Below are 18,998 nucleotides of genomic sequence, written 5' to 3' on the forward strand. Positions count from 1 at the left end.
GCGAGAGAGCACTGGCGTCATCAACACTCACGATGCCTACTTTTTATGGTGTATGTCACATGGACACGTCATCGACCTTGCCTATTTCATTGCCCTTGCCATTCAACACCAGACAGAGCGGCATAAGAAGGGGGTCATCTCCATTGGACCCTATGTTACTCAGTTGGCTCGACACTTCGGGCTCCTCAACACCGCGGCCCAGGAATCATCCTTGACCCTCATTGGCCAGATGTCTCCACAAGGCATCTCGAGCATGCTAAGCATGAGGATGATTGAAAAGCGCCGAGGAACCTACCCTCCTCAATATCATCTCACCCAATCTACAGAGGAAGAGGCCCCCGAGGACATTACTGATGATGTCCCCCCACAGCACGAGGACCCACCGCCTCAGCCATCACCACCCTCTTGTCCAGTTCATGCGGCGGCTTCATATGCTGACATTTTTGAGTGCCTCACTCGATTCGACCAGCAGTGTTTTCAACAATTTGACAACATTGATGCTACTCTACAGTAGATCTGTCAGCACCTTCACATCTCATCGCCACCTGATAAATCGTAATTTATACATATTTTTACCACATGCTTAACGCATTTTATGGATGATTTTCTATTAGAATTGGAAAATTCGGTGCTCCTAATACTTTAATTTCATATTTTATACTTAGGAGAGCATGGGAGAGCAAAAGGAACGAGAAACGAACCAAAAACATAGAAAATGGGCATAAGTATGAAATCAACACGGCCTGGACTTCCTCACACGGGAAGACCACACGGCCTTGTCAATTTGGCAGTTTCGAAGCATGATTCACACGAGCATGTCACGCGGGCGTGTCCCTACCAAGCCCAAGTTGAGCCCAATTCAGAAAAGGCTAATTTTGAGGGCTTTTAGGCATTCCAAAGCTTGTAAATACACCCTAGAGGAGGAAGAAAATGGGGCACAAAAGAGGGAGTAAGGAATTACTCCAAGAAAGTGTAACGCCCCAATTTTCGGGAATTCTGTGAATGTTGGCAAAATTTCATGCTTTGATTTTGTCATTTGTGAGTGAAATTATGAAATAGAACCTATGTGAAAATGTTTGAAAATGCTATAGGCTAAATTGAAGTGGCCAAATAAATAGGAGTGCAAAATAGGAGGATTTGCATGACAAACCTCCCATTTTACATGAAGTGGACAGTCATTATGTTGTTGTAGACAATATGAGCACTTGATATCCATAATTAATGGTACAAATTGATAATAGGTTAGGTAAATGTTCCATGATAATGGATTAGGTAAATATTCCATGATAATGGGTAGGTAAATGTTCCATGATAATGGTTTAGGTAAATATTCCATGATGGGCATTTCATGTCTTTTGTATTAAAGAAAGAATTAAATGGATGAAATATGAAATTTTATTAAAAGAAAAAGGGGTGAAAAGAACAAAGTTTTGTCCATCTTTTTTCATCATAGCCTAAAGTTAGAGAAGAGAAAGAAGAGGAGAAAGCTCTTGAATGTTCGGTCACTTGGGGAAGAAAATTGAAGGTAAGTTCATGGTAGTTTGCTTCTATCTTGATGTTCATGAGTTCTTCTTGATTCTACCTTAACTCTTGAAGCATATTTTGGTTTTTGGTTATGTTGTGAGCATTTGGTCATGAATTAAAATGAAGAAAATGGTTGTTGTTTCATGTTCTTTTGATGAAAAATGGAAGATAGGTGAAGTTGAGCCAAACAAATGAGCATGCATATGCCTTAGATGCTAAGGGGAAAAATCGGCTAACATGTTGTGCTTTAAAATGATGAAATGGAGACTATACTTAAGTAAACTCATAGATATGTGATGATTGATTGGTGATATACATGTTTAAATAACATGCATGCAAGTTATGTGTGAAAGAGTGATTTGGTAATAAATCTGCTTGGGACAGCAGTAGTAACGTGACTTTGGAAAATCACCATAAATTGTGAGAGATGAGTTAGAAGGTGAATAAATTATGTAATTAAAGCTTAATGAGTCTAGTTTCAAATGAAATAAACGAGAACATATTTTGAATTCTGTACAATGAGAAATTTGATTAGTAATGAAGAGTGGTCAGATTAGTCAAACAGTGAAACATGGGAAACTTTAAGAAAAATCTGGTATTGATTGGCCAAACCAAAAATTCTAAAAATTTTATGGATAGAAGATATATGAGTCTATTTTCAAGGAAAATTAACGGCACTTGATTTGGAGTTTTGTAGCTCCAGTTATAAATTATTTAGTGACTATTGCTCAGGAAGACAGCTTGCAGTGAAATTATGATTATGTGGTAAACATTGACAAAAATTTGTTAATGAGTTGCTTATTGATTTCTTATAAGCTTACTATGATCTGTAGGTGTGGTTGGCGAATATTGTAAGGGGTTAATCGTAGTTTGTATTTGAATAGTTAGATTAACGTGTTAGTAATCCAATTGTAGGCGGTTCGTGTGGATCTCAAATCGAATATATCGTCATAAGCAATTGTGTAATCGACACCTCTCATAGACTAGATTGGCAAAAGCCGAAAAGCGAAATGCCGAAAAGTCGGTATTTTGGGAATTTATGATGTGCATATGCTCGTAAGATAGTTGGGTTTGTATATTTGGTAATCTAAAGTAATAAATCGCAAGATGCGCGATTTCGTACATTTTGATAATTTGGGCTTAATGGGCCAAAGATCGGGTTCATGGGCCAACGGCCCAATTCGTAAGTATCTTGCGGTAAGTGTTCGATAGTACGTAAATAGTTAGGATATGCATGAAAACCCTAAAAGCAGCTAAATTACTATAATACCCCTATGTATGGAAAATTACTATTATACCCCTAGGTACAAAATTACCGTTATACCTCTAGGGTTAATTTTGACTGAAAAGCATGACGATCTGATTCTGTATTATGTATGCCATGATTATATATCTGTTGCATGGGGACATGGGTTATATTATGGAGGAAGCGTCCTGGTGGCTATGCCACGATTATCTGATCTGGTGGCTCTGCCACATATATCTGTATCTGGTGACTTCGTCACAATATCTGGTAGCCTCGCTGCGATTTCTGGGGTGTGTAGCGGTTGGGTGGGTCGAGTAGTCTCCCCACATGGTGTAAGGCTGGTACGGGGGTGTTATGGATGAATCTGGGTTGGGTTTCTGCATAAATATGTAATATTTGTTCTGCTTACATTATGGGCCTATGGGCTTTATTCTCAATTTCGCTTGCGGGCTAAGGCCAACTTATTCTATTTACGTGGTTTGAGTGATATAGGCTATGGTTGGGTTATTTTACACACCGAGTTTCCCCAAACTCACCCTTTTATTTTCATCCACGCAGTAATCCCCAACCATAGTGGGCTTGGAGTCGTGAGGGAATTCAAGTGGCCACTGCTCGAAAGTTTGATTTTCTTCGGTGAACTGGACATCCTTTTAATTACGTTTGAGGTTTTGGGCTTTTAAATGTAATAAGGTCGCTTATTTATTTTGATGGTTTTATATGTTTTATTAAGATAGGTAATATTTATATTTAACTGTTGAAATTGGATAGCTTTAGGCGCATTTTCAAAAACAACAATTGATTTCAAAATAACACGACAACAAGCAAAGCTTCCGCAATGAAAGTATTTTCCAAAATTAATCACTTTTCCTAAAATGACTTAATCAAATCGGTTTCCTAGAAATATCCATGACGTTAAGGTGTGGCAATGGCGGTATGCATGTCTAGGATTGGATCCGAAGGAGCTTGGTACTTAAGCGATCGATGGACTCACCACCTCTTTTCCGGTTTCCTACCGGTGCATGACTTCCATTCACTTTAACCTATAATGAAATTATCTTTTAAAACACTAAGTAAGTTTTTCAGGATCAACAATATAAAATGTTTTGAACGCTTCGATGTGGCATGTCAGATCTGGTCACAACGTCTGGGCCGGGTTTGGGGTGTTACAGAAAGCCTATTGATCCATCTCAGAAGCCGGATTCACCATCAAGACTAAAGATCTCTCCTCAATTTCCCCTTTAGGAGTTTTGGGTTTTCTTTATGTTTTGTATTATTTATTATTCTAAGATGTTTTCTTATTTAGTTATGAACTAAAACCCCTAAATACCTAAGGGGAATGAAACCTAAGATGATTCTTGTTATTATTTTCTAAATTGTATGATAAATATTTAACTTGTTCTTAACTATGTGTTCTTAATTCTTATTTTGATATCCTAGGATACTGATTCAAGATAAGCTCTTATTCAGAGGAGGAATAGACCCTGCCTAAGAGTACATTTGTCATAATTAAGCGGAGTTGTTTGCGCGCCTAGACATAGGGTGACAAGATTTTGTCAAATTAGGGTGAAACCTAATAAGGGGATCCATAGATCGAGTTAATGCAACCCTAGGTGTTAATTAGAGAAAGGTCTCAATTATTCAATCTAGGGATTAGACGTTATTAGTATTGAATATGGATAATACCATAACTTAGGGATCTCTACAGAACAAGTTAAATGAATAATTCGTCTGATTCGGAGCCAGAATAACAAGTACAGTCTAGGTGGATTTTTCCTTAGGTATTGTCTTAATTCAATCGATTTTCCCAAAAGCAATTCCCCAATTCCATTCTCTGTGAATTCTTAGTTTAGATAATTAGTTAGTTAAAACAAAAACCTCTTTAATCTTAGGCTAGATAATAAAAAGACAGTCATTACTAGTACTTTTAGTTCCTTTGGGTTTGACAATTCGATCTTGCTAAAACTATACTACTGTTCGATAGGTACACTTGCCTACATCGCGATAATAGTTAGTTTCAAGAACGATTAATTATAAATATTTAAAACCTATCACGAAATCACGCGATCAAGTTTTTGGTGTCGTTGCCGGGGAACTAAGATATTAGGAACGCTCAATTTTTATTACTTTAGCCATTTATTTTTCTTGCAATTTAATTTAATTTTTTTATTATTACTTATTAATTTACTTTTTCCTTCTCTTGGATGGTTTTTATAGTTTATGACTAGAAGAAACCCATCAGGACCACTACTTTTTAACGATGAAATTGATCGCACAGTTCGCATAAACCAAAGAGAAATAAGGCGAAGCTTAAGATACACAAAGAACGAACAAGAGGACGATACTCAACCCCCAACCGAAAAGATGGCTAAAAACCAAGACAATCATCTACCTCCTGTAATTGCGGTTAATCAAAATCCTGCTCCACGCACTATGTATGATTATGCTAAACCTTCTTTAACAGGAACTGAATCAAGCATAGTTAGACCTGCTATAGCTGCAAATACTTCTGAACTAAAACCTAAGACTATTCAAATGATACAGCAATTTGTTCAGTTTGACGGTTTACAGGATGAGGATCACAACACTCACTTAGCAAACTTCCTGGAATTCTGCAATACATTTAAAATCAATGACGTTTCTGATGATGCTATACGTCTTCGGTTGTTTCCTTTTTATTAAGAAACAAAGCTAAACAGTGGTTGAACTCGTTACCACGAGAGTCAATTACTACTTGGGAACAAATGACCAAAAAATTTTTACTAAAATATTTTCCACCGGCTAAAACGGCTAAATTACATAATGATATCTCTTCTTTTGTGCAGATGGATTTAGAAACACTCTACGATGCATGGGAGAGATACAATGACCTTTTGAGAAGGTGCCCTCACCATGGGTTACCGCTTTGGCTACAAGTTCAAATGTTCCATAATGGTCTAAATCCTTCGACTCAACAAATGGTTGACGCAGCTGCTGGTGGAACCATCAATAATAAAACACCTGAAGATGCTTATTAGTTTATAGAGGATATGTCACTGAATAACTATCAGTGGCAAGTCATGAGGACAAATCCAACGAAAACAGCCAGCGTTTATAACGTCGATTCGGTCACCATGCTCTCTAATCAGGTAGAACTCTTAAATAAGAAAATTGATGGTTTTCTTAGTTCTTCACAGGTTCACTTAGTAATGCAGTGCGAAACAAGTGGAGGTGGAACAAGCCATTCGGAATACCAACCTTATGGCCACAACATGGATAACAAGCAATTAAATTACATGGGTAATAATCCTCGACCTCAAAACAATCCATATAGTAACACTTACAATGCAGGTTGGAGGAACTACCCTAATTTCTCGTAAAGCGGTCAAGGAAATCAAAGACCACAACCACCTCCAAGCTACCAACAACCACCTTACCAACAGGAAAAGAAGCTGAACCTTGAAGAGATGCTCTCAAAGTTTATATCAGTGTTAGAAACCTGTTTTCAGAACACTGAGACAGCACTTAAAAATCAACAAGCATCGATCCAAGGGCTCGAAACTCAGATAGGCCAGCTTTCCAAACTAAGCTCTGAACGACCACAAGGTAGTTTACCAAGTAATACCGAACCTAACCCAAGGGAACAGCTTAACGCGATTAATGTTCAAGATGAAGAAGGATTTGTTGAGCCTAAGCCAGGATCGAGGTAAGAAACTATGGTAAGCGAAGGTCAAGGTGAGGTAGATCACAACAAAAATAAAATGGTGAATGTCGAATATAAACCTCGTGTGCCGTACCCCAACGCAACAAGGAAAGACCACCCAGGTGAACAATTTGGTAAATTCCTTAAACTCTTAAAAAATTACACATTAACTTACCGTTTATTGAAGCTCTATCGCAGATGTAAAACGCAATGAAATTTTTAAAGGAGCTTTTAGCAAATAAGCAGAGGTTGGATGAGGCATCGTATGTGGAGCTAAACGTAGTTTGCTCAGCTATTCTCCAAAATAAACTACCCAACAAACTAAAAGATCCAGAGAGTTTTAGGATTCCTTGTTTAATTGGTAGTTTAGATGTTAATAATGCATTAGCTGATTTAGGGGCTAGTATCAACGTCATGCCTTAAAAATGTTTAAGTAATTAGGTATTAGGAAACCCAAACAGACTAGGATGAGCATTCAATTAGTAGATAAAACTATAAGATTTCCTAGGGGTATCATTGAAGATGTGCTAGTTAAAATTGATAAATTTATATTTCCCGTTAACTTCATTGTTCTAGACATAGAGGAGGATAGCAACACTCCTTTAATTCTAGGAAGGCCCTTTTTAGCAACTGCTAAAACAATTATTGATGTTGGCATAGGTGAACTCACACTCCGTGTGGGAGACGAAACAATCACCCTTCAAGCTCACAATTCTGGTAACACATCGGAAATTGAAGGTGATCATCTAAACCATTCTATTAAAACTGACCATATGATACAACCCACTTTGTAGGAGATAAGTCTGAAGGAAGTACAAGAGCTATTCTCAAACAATAGTAGAGGACCTATTCATGAAGAACGAAGGCAGTAAATAAAGGAGCTAGATGAATAGCGAACACATAAACCGAGAACACACGATAAACCAAAACTACACCAGAACGAGCTCGATACCTCTCCAAATCAACTTAAGGTTGGAGATAAAGTCCTATTAGATGCCGCTGATCCTCACATTGTCACTACTACACCGAATGAAGAAATCCCTCTTACGGTACTCAGCATTTTCCCATTCGGTACGGTCGAGGTAAGTCATCCCAAGTTCGACATTTTTAAGGTAAACAACACTCGTTTAAAACCTTATTTTGATGAGATTAATAGTAGGAATGAGGAGTATAAACTCCTCAAACCACCATGATTATTCAACAAAGAGGTAAGTCGAGCTTAGACTATAAATAAGCGCTTCTCGGGAGGCAACCCGAGCGCTAACTGTATTAACTTCTTTAAAATTTAGTCTTCAACATCTAACTTACTAACAGAGCACTTGAATACAGGTTTTCCACAGGGACGCGGCCAAGAGCACGGGTGTGCTTAGGGCCGTGTGAAAACAGGACAATAATTTTTCCCAAACACGGGCTACAATAAAACACCACGGCCGTGCAACATGGCTGTGGTCAAACCTGCCAAAACAACACGGGCGTGCGACACGCCCGTCTGGAAGAACCGTGGGTGAACCTGTTAAAACAGCACGGGCGTTAGACACGCCCGTGTCTAACACCCGTGGTCGAACCTGTCAAATTAACACGGGCGTGGGGCTTTTATACACGAGCGTGGGAGAAGTGAACAATGCCAAACACGGCCGTGTGACACGATCGTGTGCACCTACATGCCCAAGGAACATGGGCATGTACTAAACGTCAGACGCGCCCAAATTCAAAATTCACGAATCACACGGGCTGAAATTGGGGAACACGGGCGTGTTACCTGTCCGTGTGCCCCAAAATCTATAAATACCTTTCACTATTCACTTTCTTCCCCATTCAAAAACCTAACCCTGGCCACTGCAAGTCCACACATCCTCCCTGCCACGCCCGTGCGCCGCTTCCAACTCCATTTTTGACGCTCAATCTCTCTCCCTTAGCGATTGTTTACTCCTTTCACTTCTATTTTACTTATTTCTAATACTTATTATCAACATAATCTTCATTTCTTTTGAACTATTTTTCATTTTGCTCATTATTCTATCATTTAATTTTCATTCTTAGGTTACTTATCATACATTTCGTGTTAAATCGAGTCATTAGGAAAACCTCATACCCATGACATTACTATGCTCATTCTTATGCTATTACCATGCCAATGTCTATCATTTAATTTGCATTCTTAGGTAAGTTATCATACATTCTGTGTTAAATCGAGATTAGAAAAACCTCATACCCATGACATTACTATTCTCATTCTCATAGTTATTTTGGTTGAGTTTGCTTCGTATTAGTAGTTTTGGCTGAAATAGTTAGTTCAAATTCGTAACTTTTTACTTTTTCAAATTCGTTTACCTACTATTATTATTCTTTATATTACAGGTTTATAATGTCGTCTTTACGAGGAAAGGAGGCAGCTGTCCCTACTTTGAAGAAGAGGAAGGGAGCGTCATCTTCCGTGGGTCCAACTACGGAAATTCGTCACCCTCTCCTGTAGTACCTCCATGGGCCTCAAGAAGAACTTTTCCAAATCCTTCGGGCCCGACCTTTAATTGTGGGCCGCTGCATCGACTGAGCTGCCATAAAACAAGTTCAGTTGGCTAATGCGATTCAGGCCCTCCTAACCACTGATCGTTAGGAGCTGTACTTTGAGATCATCGAACCAACATACCTTGAGCTCACGATGGAACTATGCTCAACGTTTCATCTTCAGACCGTAATGACGAACTACGATGATCCCGGCACGGTCTAATTTCGCCTAGGCATATTAGTCCGCCAGCTCAGCGTCCTAGAATTCAGTACGGCGCTAGGTTTATATACGGAGGAATTCAAGGAGGAGAATGACTTACATGCTCTCAACCGCCACATCCATCATTCTCCTTCACGGTGCTGGGACGCATTAGTACCAGGTGGGGCCACCTACAATCCTAGCCGCTCCAAGGCATCGGCTCTCCCTCCATCTCTGAGGTACCTACACGCCATTTTCGCTCACACGATTACAGGGAGGCGAGAGAGCACTGTGGTCATCAACACTCACGATGCTTACTTCTTTTGGTGCATGTCCCACGAGCACATCATCGACCTTGCCTATTTCATCACCCTCACGATTCAGCACCAGACGGAGCGGCATAAGAAAGGGATCATCTCCATTGGCCCCTATGTTACTTAGTTGGCTCGAAACTTCGGGCTCCTCAGCACCACGGCCCAAGAATCATCCCTTACCCTTATCGGCCAGATGTCTCCACAAGGCATCTCAAGCATGCTTAGCATGAGGATGATTGAGAGGCGCCAAGGAACCTACCCTCCCCAATATCGTCTCGCTCAATCTACAGAGGAGGAGGCTTACGAGGACATTCCTGATGATGTCCCTCCCCAGCACAAGGACCCACCGACTCAGCCAACACCACCCTCTCGTCCAGTTCATGCGGCGGCTTCATATGCTGACATCTCTGAGCACCTCACTCGATTCGAGCAGCAATGTTTACAACGATTTGACAACATTGATGCTATTCTACAGCAGATTTGTTAGCACCTCCACATCTCATCACCAGTCCCACCTCACGAACCATTTAGCGATGAAGATATTTAAAAACATTTATTTATTATTTTCTGTTTTTAATTTTTATTAAAACTACTTTTTATTTTTATTAGATTTTAGAATTTTATTTTTAATTATCAATTTTGGTTATTTCTTTAAGAGTAATTATTCTTCCTAATATCCCCTAAAAAGTTCTTGATTTTATCACAGTTATATAGAGCTCTTAAGCTCATCATCGCATAGGAACTAACAACTCCACCGGGAAAGGTTCTTCACGACTGCCATGTCCTGATCGACCATAACCATAGCTACCACTAGATATAATATTCTTTTGGCACAGGACTTATGGACTAATGAACCTCTAAGACCACCAAAATCCTCTTCTACTCTCAAACTGATTACTCTCCAAAACTCAGTTCAAGGAATTTATCATACAAGAAGTTTCACTTCTCTCCCTATCTTATTTTTATACTCTAATATCTATCTTTGTACATTGAGGGCAATGTACATCTTAAGTGTGGGAGGTATTTATTTCATTATCAGAAAAATTCCTGGATGACTACCTTGTTCTCTTGAAAAGCTTTCATAACATATTTAGGATCAATTTTGATTGATTTATGATTCTAATTGATATATCTTGAATTAAAACATAGGCATTTATGCATTGATTTTTTAAACTTTAAGACATTAGAGAATCAAGCATGATAAGTTGATTTTTAAGAATTTAAAATCTTAGGTTGTTTCCCCAAAGTTTAGGTATTACTTTGAGTTGGAATTCACAAGTTTTAAACATCAAAAAGCCATAATTTTTGTGAGATTTTTAAGCCTTTTGAGCATTTATTAATTCTTTCATGCTCACTTTTATTATTGCTTTAAGTGCGTCAGTATTGAACTGTTATTCTAGAACTTGCTTGATTATGCATGTCGAGACCACACCATTTGATTTGATATTTCAAAATGATTAAGGCACTTAGGATTAACCCACTCATGCCATAAAAAGCCTACCTCCACGATTAACCCCTAGTAAACCCCCTTGAGCCTAACAAGCCATTTCTTGTATTACCCTTAATATTAACCTTTAACCCATTATTGTTGAAATCCCCTAAATTAATTTGAGACCAATTTTTTGTCGAGATTTAAACTGAAATTTTTGCTTAGCTATGTTTTATTCTACTTTGTTATTTAACTTGTTCTTAAAAAACAAACAAACAAACAAACAAACATGTATACTTTGCAAGCTTCAGTATTTAAATTCCATATTCTGAGAAAAGCTTTGTTGTACGCAAGTGATGATTAATTCTTTTTCTAGCTAGGCAATTTTTCAATTTAATCTCAATTCTAACCCTTTCTTTCAGCTTGTGACCACACCTCCTAAGCAAGCCTCATTACAACCCTCTAAAGACCTTTTGATTGATGTTTTATCTCAATATATAAGTGGTAGAGATTTGATTTTCATGCAAGCCTATGGTAATGACTTTTCATTATTGACTATTGAGTGCTTCATTTATTGTCCTTAAAACACCTCGAGTGATTTGAATGAATCTTTAGTGAGGATGTGAAACTCTATGATATTCTGAATCAAAGGTAATTACTTAGATGAGGGGAGACACCTATGTTTGCATGATTAAATACTCAACTTGGAATGTTTGAAACTTTATGTTCTTTTAGTTGAATTCTCAATGTATGATTACCTATGAATTATTTTGAGATATTATCGATAGAAATTATAAGTTGAGAAGAATTTATTTTGATTATAAGTTGAGAATTTTGCTTGAGGACAAGCAAATGCTTAAGTGTGGGTGTATTTGATAAACCGTAAGTTATACATATTTTTACCCCATGCTTAGCTCATTTTATGGATGGTTTTCCATTAGAATTGGTGAATCCAATGCTCCTAATGCCTTAATTTCATATTTTATACTTAGGAGAGCATAGGAGAGCAAAAGGAACGAGAAACGGGCCAAAAATGGAGAAAATGGGCCAAACTACGAAATCAACACGGCCTGGACTTCCTCATACGGGCGTGTCCCTGCCGAGCCCAAGTTGAGTCTAATTTGGAAAATGCTAATTTTGAGGGCTTTTAGGCATTCCAAAGCCTATAAATACACCCTAGAGGAGGAAGAAAAGGGGGCACAGAAGAGGGAGTAAGGAATTACTCCAATGAAGCCGATTGATCCATCTCAGAAGCCGAATTCACCATCAAGACTAAAGATCTCTCCTCAATTTTCCCTTCAGGAGTTTTGGGTTTTCTTTATGTTTTGTATTCTTTATTATTCTGAGATGTTTTCTTATTTAGTTATGAACTAAAACCCCTAAATACCTAAGGGGAATGAAACCTAAGATAATTGTTGTTATTATTTTTTGAATTGTATGATAAATATTTAACTTGTTCTTAATTATGTGTTCTTAATTCTTGTTTTGATATCCCATGATACTGATTCAAGATAAGCTCTTATTCAGAGGAGGAATAGACCCTGTCTAAGAGTACATTTGTCATAATTAAGCGGAGTTGTTTGTGCGCCTAGACATAGGGTGACAAGATTTTGCCGGATTAGGGTGAAACCTAATAAGGGGATCCATAGATCGAGTTAATGCAACCCTAGGGTGTTAATTAGAAAAAGGTCTCAATTACTCAATCTAGGGATTAGACTTTATTAGTCTTGAATAGGGATAATAACATAACTTAGGGATCTCTACGGAACAAGTTAAATGAATAAATCGTCCGATTCGCAGTCAGAATAACAAGTGAAGTCTAGGTGGATTCTTCCTTAGGTATTGTCTTAATTCAATCATTTTCCAAAAGTAATCCCCCAATTCTATTTTGTGTGAATTCTTAGTCTAGTTAATTAGTTAGTTAAAACAAATCCCCTTATTCTTAGGCTAGATAATAAAAAGACAGTCATTACTAGTACTTTTAGTTCCTTTGGGTTCGACAATCCGGTCTTGCTAAAACTATACTACTGTTCGATAGATACACTTGCCTACATCGTGATAATAGTTAGTTTCAAGAATGATTCTTTATAAATATTTAAACTTGTCACACAATATCATGATCACTCTCAGAACCCCTCTTTTCTTCTCTGAATTTTTTCAAACGTTCTGCTGATAGAAAAATGCAACGTTCGTTCATTGATCGCTGTAAAGGTGCTACTGCTTTGATCTTTTTGTTGTTGTATCCTGAGAGACATTCGACCAACGTTTCTTCAAGTACAGTAAGAGCGGCCAAATCTGTCTTAAAGAAACTGTGTTTCACAGGCCTCAACGTTTCGTAAAAATTCTATTCTTCCTTTTTATTTTAACTTTTGTTACGGTTTTGTTTGATTTTCATATTTGAAAAATTAAATACAAATTATTCTATTTATATTTTATCTTTATATAGAAATATTTATTTATATTTATATATTTTGTTCGCTACTTGTTTTTGTCCAACAATCCTAAGACAAACTTTATTATTTTTACAATTCTCTAATCCGAGAAAAACGATACACCAAGGCGAAAAAATATTTTTTTTCCTTTATTTTATTTATTTCCAAACGAGAAATTAAAGGTAAATAAAATCTGTTTCAGGATTGATTTCCGCTGTTCAATGATTTTATTCCAAATTTTTATTTTGTTTCCAAAAAAGAGAAATTAAAATTAAATAAAAATTTATTTCGGGATTTATTCCCGCCATTTAATAAGATTTTATCTCATTTTATTTTGTTTCCAAAATAGAATTAAATTAAATAAAATATGTTCTAGGATTTATTTCCGCCGTTTAACAAGATTTTATTTTATTTTGTTTTATTTTGTTTCCAAATAAAGACGTAATCAAATAATTTTGTTTTGGGATTTATTCCCGCCGTTTAACAGATTTTATTTTGATATAATTTTGTTTCAGGATTTAATCCTGCCGTTCAACAAAATTATTTTTGATTTTGTTTCAGAATTTTTATTTTGCCATTTAACAAACCAAAGTGAAATTTTCCTTTTTATGGTGGCCTTAATTGTGGCTTTAAATTGAATTAAAAGAAATTTATCAACGGTGAATTAAAAAGACAATACGATAATGCATGTCTAGGGTTAGTTCTTTGAAAGATTTGGTATTTAAGCGTGTCGAGTGCACCATCTCTCTTTTAAAGTTACCTATATGGTGCATTATTTTATCGTATTTTTTATTAGACCGTATAAACTTTTATTTCGAGTTTTGTTAGATTTCTGTCGTCTAACAAAAGTTGATAAATTTTCTAACTCTGGTTTTGTTTCTTAACAGAAAAATGAATACACCCCCCAATTTAATCAATTCGCAATCTGAAGCTTTGGTTCAAACGCAATCTTTGATCCAAAACTCAGTATTACCAGTGGTGGTTGCTATAAGCCACAACGAGAACCTACAAAATTCTCGGGACAGAATTTCAAGACTTGGCAACAGAAAGTGTTGTTTTATTTGACTATGTTGAACTTAGTCAAATTTTTGAAAGATGATCTTCCAACTGTTAAAGAGGGCGAGGTAGATGAAGTTAGTGCTTTCACTATAGTTGAAACTTGGAAACATTCTGATTTCCTATGCGGAAACTACATCCTGAATGGATTGTCAAATGCACTGTACAAAGTGTATAGTGTTAAGAAAACAGCTAAGGAATTATGGATATCGTTGGACCATAAATATAAAGCAGAAGATGCTAGAACTAAACAGTTTTTTGTTGTCAAATTCTTAAATTTTGTAATGATTGATTCTAAGTTAGTTGTGAATCAAGTGTAGGAACTTCAACTGATCGTTCACGGAATTCTTGCTGGAGGGATGATGATAAGTGAATCCTTCCAAGTGGCAACCATTATTGAGAAGTTGCCTCCTATTTGGAATGACTTCAAGAATTACCTAAAGCACAAAAGAAAGGAAATGTCAGTGGAAGATTTAATTGTTAGACTTTGGATTGAAGAAGACAATAGAGGTACGGAAAAGAGGCTCAACAAAACAACAAATGACAATGTTGCTAGGGCTAACTTCATAGAAGTCAAGAAAGACTTCAAGAAGGGAAAACAACTGCAAAATGATTCTAAACTGGGACCAAAAGGTGGTGTTTCCAAGAGGTAAAAAATTCAAGGAAAATACTTAAATTGCAACAAGATGGTCATCCTACTATAGGATCCCAAAGAAAGTTAGAGCTAACAAGGCTTTATGCTGTGGAATAAATTTCCAAAGAAGTGTCTGATATGGACTTATGTGCCTAACATATGTAAGAACTACGAATAAGAATGTTCTTTCTAAAGGGGAAATGTTTGTGGAAAGGAGATATGTATTAAACTAAATGCTATCTCTGTAAAAGCAAAACTATGAATAAGAATGTTGCTTCTTTTTCTGTTTTTATGCTTAAGTCATTTAATTAATGGCATAGTAGGTTCGAACATGTTAATTATGATACTTTACGTACATTAATTAACTTAGAGCATATTTCTTCGTTTCACAATAATTATAATTATAAATGTGAAACACGTGTTAAGGCAAAATTAACAAAGGTCAAAAATCACTTGATTTAATACATAGCAATGCTTAAAAAGCTTGTTTAAACGAGAGGAAGGAGTAAATATTTTTTATTACCTTCATTGCTACTTATATTTGCTTAAGAGCAAAGACGAATCTATAGTGAATTTTATTCTCTATAGGCAAGAAGTTGAAAATCAACTTAATAGAAAGATTAAGTAATCGTGGTGATGGTTATGTTGAATCATTTGAAATATTGTACACAACTTAATAACACCACCATGTTTTCCTCCAATATAGTAGTCTAGAAGAAAAATTGGACTCTAAAAGAAAAGATGAACGTACTACTAAAAAGCTCTGGGTTATCACAGAAAATGTGGGGGGAGCGTTTCTATAAGTTAATTACCTTTTAAATAAGGTGCCCCACAAGAAAAGGGACAAGGCACCACATGAGTTATGGAAAGGTATAAAACTATTCTATAACCTCTTGAAAGTGTGGAAAGTGTCTTGCTAGTGTAACATATAATGGTAAGTTGAGATATATGCGTCGTCCACATAATATCGTTAAACAACTAATCTCAAACGGAGTTATCTCTATTGATTTTGGAAAATCAAAAGATAACATTGTGGATTCTCTAACTAAAGTCTTAAATTGAGATCATGTTGTTAAAACATCGAAAGGAATGTGACTAAAGCCCATGAAAATAAAAGTCACTATGTGAAGAAAAACCCTACCTAGTTGACTGGAGATCCCAAGATCTAGGTTCAAAGGGACAACCTAATTGCATAGACCTTGTGAGGTCACTGTAAGGATACTTATCCCAAGTTCGTTCCTATGATGTAAACAGTGACTAAAAATAAGATAGGTTAAGCAATGCTTTTAATGACCATTGTGTGTTTCGGTGAGCTGAACAACATAAGCCACCTATGTGAGAATGAAGTGGGGCTATTTCAAGGAGATTATTTGGGCATAGTTCTCTCAAACTCTTGCAGAACTAGGAGATGTTCACGGCTATATGAACATACCCATGAGAACTAAAACCTTACCAGGGAGGTAGTTGTGTGAGGTATATCATCATTTACACAAAAGGCAGAATAGTTCAAGGACATCACATCTACTAGTCAGCTAGTAAAGTAAATATACTTTCCTAAGGGAAGGTTCAAGAGTGGATACCTACCTATCCTATGCAATTATTGATCGTAGATTCTATCACCATATCGAGTCAATGTTTTTCGATAAAACTATCAATTTTCATTCATGTGGGGATTGTTGGAAAATTTGCATTTTTATGAGAACTTTGAGGCACATTCTCAATAGGTAAAGGTGGAGAGTTCAATCATAAAATTATGATTTCATATTCTACTCCATGAGACCTTTATAACGGTATATCATATTCCCAAAATGGTTGAGTGATGAATGAGAAATTGATTCTCAAAGTAAGTTACTTGGAAATATTTGTTGAGGAAAAGAAAAGCTTAGATGAGAAATTGATTCTCAAAGTAAGTTACTTGGAAATATTTGTTAAGGAAAAGAAAAGCTTAGATCCCACATTGGTTAAATACCAAGTGTGAGATGGGTTTATATATGGGAACCCTCTTAAAAGGTGATTGAATGACTAAGTTTGGAACCCTACTTCGCGCGTAGGGGGTGCAGGTCCAAACCAACGAGGTTGAGGCACACAACATGGGCGACGCGAAATGTTCGGACCGGTCGGGCCCAAAATCGGCCTGCGGATATTTTAGCCCAACACAAAATTTAATTTTTCCTCAGCAAATGTATATACAAAACCTGATATGAAAGAATATATATCGTGAATTATTTGATTCTAATCAATTTGATTTGATTTTAATCCAATTGATTCAATTGCTCATTTAATGCAAGTTTTGTCTCCTTATACATGGATATTTCCATAAATTCCTCCACTTTGAATGCCTATAAAAGGCTAAGACTTCTTTAGAATTCTTTGCTCAATTTTTCACTCTCTCACATCGATTTTCTATTGCTCTCAAAACTCTTCTTTTCTTCTCCAAATTTTTTCAAACGTTCCTGTGATATAAAAAAGGCAACGTTCGTTCGTTGATCGCTGCAGAAGTGTTACTGCTTTGATCTTTGTGTTGTTGTATCCTGGGAGACATTCGACCAACATTTCTCCAACTACCGTAGGAGCGGCCGAATCTGTCTTAAGGAAATTGTGTTTCACATGCTTCAACATTTCGTAAAATCTCTGTTCTTCCTTTTTATTTTAACTTTTGTTACGATTTTGTTTGATTTTCATATTTGGCAAATTAAATACAAATTGTTCTATTTATAATTTATCTTTATATATAAATATTTATTTATATTTATATATTTTGTTCACTAATATGTTTTTGTCCAATAGATACCTAACATAAAACCTGGCTACATTGTGCAACTCAATGTGGTATGACATGTTTCTACAGGGTTGATTGTTACATGGTCTTGAGCCGATCAAATTAATTGGTCTACTTTTGGCTTTGAGCAGGAAGTACCTGAAAACAAGCACGGTAAAAGGCATTGTTATAGCTAGACGGAATGCAGGCTTAAATGCTACTTTCCGAATAAGGAGAATGGTGGCAGGAATCGGGGTTGTATCTCTCTTCCCACTGCAAGTAACATTCAAGTATTTATTCCTGCCTCCAAAGCATGTTATGGCCTGTAGGATAGTGGCATCACTTATTGCGTAAGAATGTGGTTCATTTGGAGAAGACACTGTAAACAGCATTCGAAAAGATTTAACAATTCCTTCGGCCTGTTGAGCTTGGACCATAGTATATATGTTACAGAGGACATGAGAAAAGGCTTAACTGCGTTCCTCTCGTGTATAATTTGATTGCTACTAAAAGTATATCACAAACCACTTTTCACAGTGTCACCGACATTCAGTTTGCTCGAAGTTCATTTAAATGTTGTTTCAGGCATGATTTTTTTAGTTTCTACTTGTATATTTGTTCTTAGAACTACAGCTATTTAATATGCATTCATTACACAGTAAATGTCAAAACTTGGTTCGTCTTCTTCAACTCTTCCTTCTTTAATTCACATTTTATGACTTAAATTAACTTAGGGTTATTCCAGTAATTTTGGTTTAGCCATGAGGATTATTTCTGGTTTATGGTCACCATGACTGGTGTTCAATATCTTTTATGTTTATATCAATTTAATATGACGACATCTAACATTGTCAAGTCTAATAACAGGTATTAGAAAGCGAGAAGCGCCAAGCTTTATATCTCAAGAACAAGATGAGTGCTCTTACATAATCTTTAAAAAACATAAAACAGTTTTAGAATGTGTGAGAAATCATACCATACTTTCATAGTGAAAATAAATAATGATGATGATGATGATGATGATTTTGGCTGAGAAATTCCAGCAAGCATCTTGTTTGCTTCTATGTTATGGATGGGAAAATGGCAATCGCAAAGCAGGAAAAAGTATACAACTAGGCACTCTTGTTGGATTGCAAGTATACTGTTCTGATGATAAAAGGCTCAACACTTGAAACTTACTTAAAGATATTTAAAAACATCTTTTTTTAAACCGGATTTAACC

The 18,998-nt window shown here is 36.4% G+C and overlaps 1 non-coding gene across 1 annotated transcript; it reads right to left on the reverse strand.

Moving 5' to 3' along the window:
* Window positions 1-5,560: 5,560 nt before the first annotated feature.
* Window positions 5,561-5,666, reverse strand: LOC128282239 (small nucleolar RNA R71). Its single transcript, XR_008272448.1, has one exon. It is a non-coding gene; the product is annotated as a small nucleolar RNA R71 (small nucleolar RNA).
* Between the last annotated feature and the right edge of the window lie 13,332 nt (window positions 5,667-18,998).

This window comes from Gossypium arboreum, chromosome 1, assembly GCF_025698485.1.
Source record: "Gossypium arboreum isolate Shixiya-1 chromosome 1, ASM2569848v2, whole genome shotgun sequence".
NCBI classification, from domain to species: domain Eukaryota; kingdom Viridiplantae; phylum Streptophyta; class Magnoliopsida; order Malvales; family Malvaceae; genus Gossypium; species Gossypium arboreum.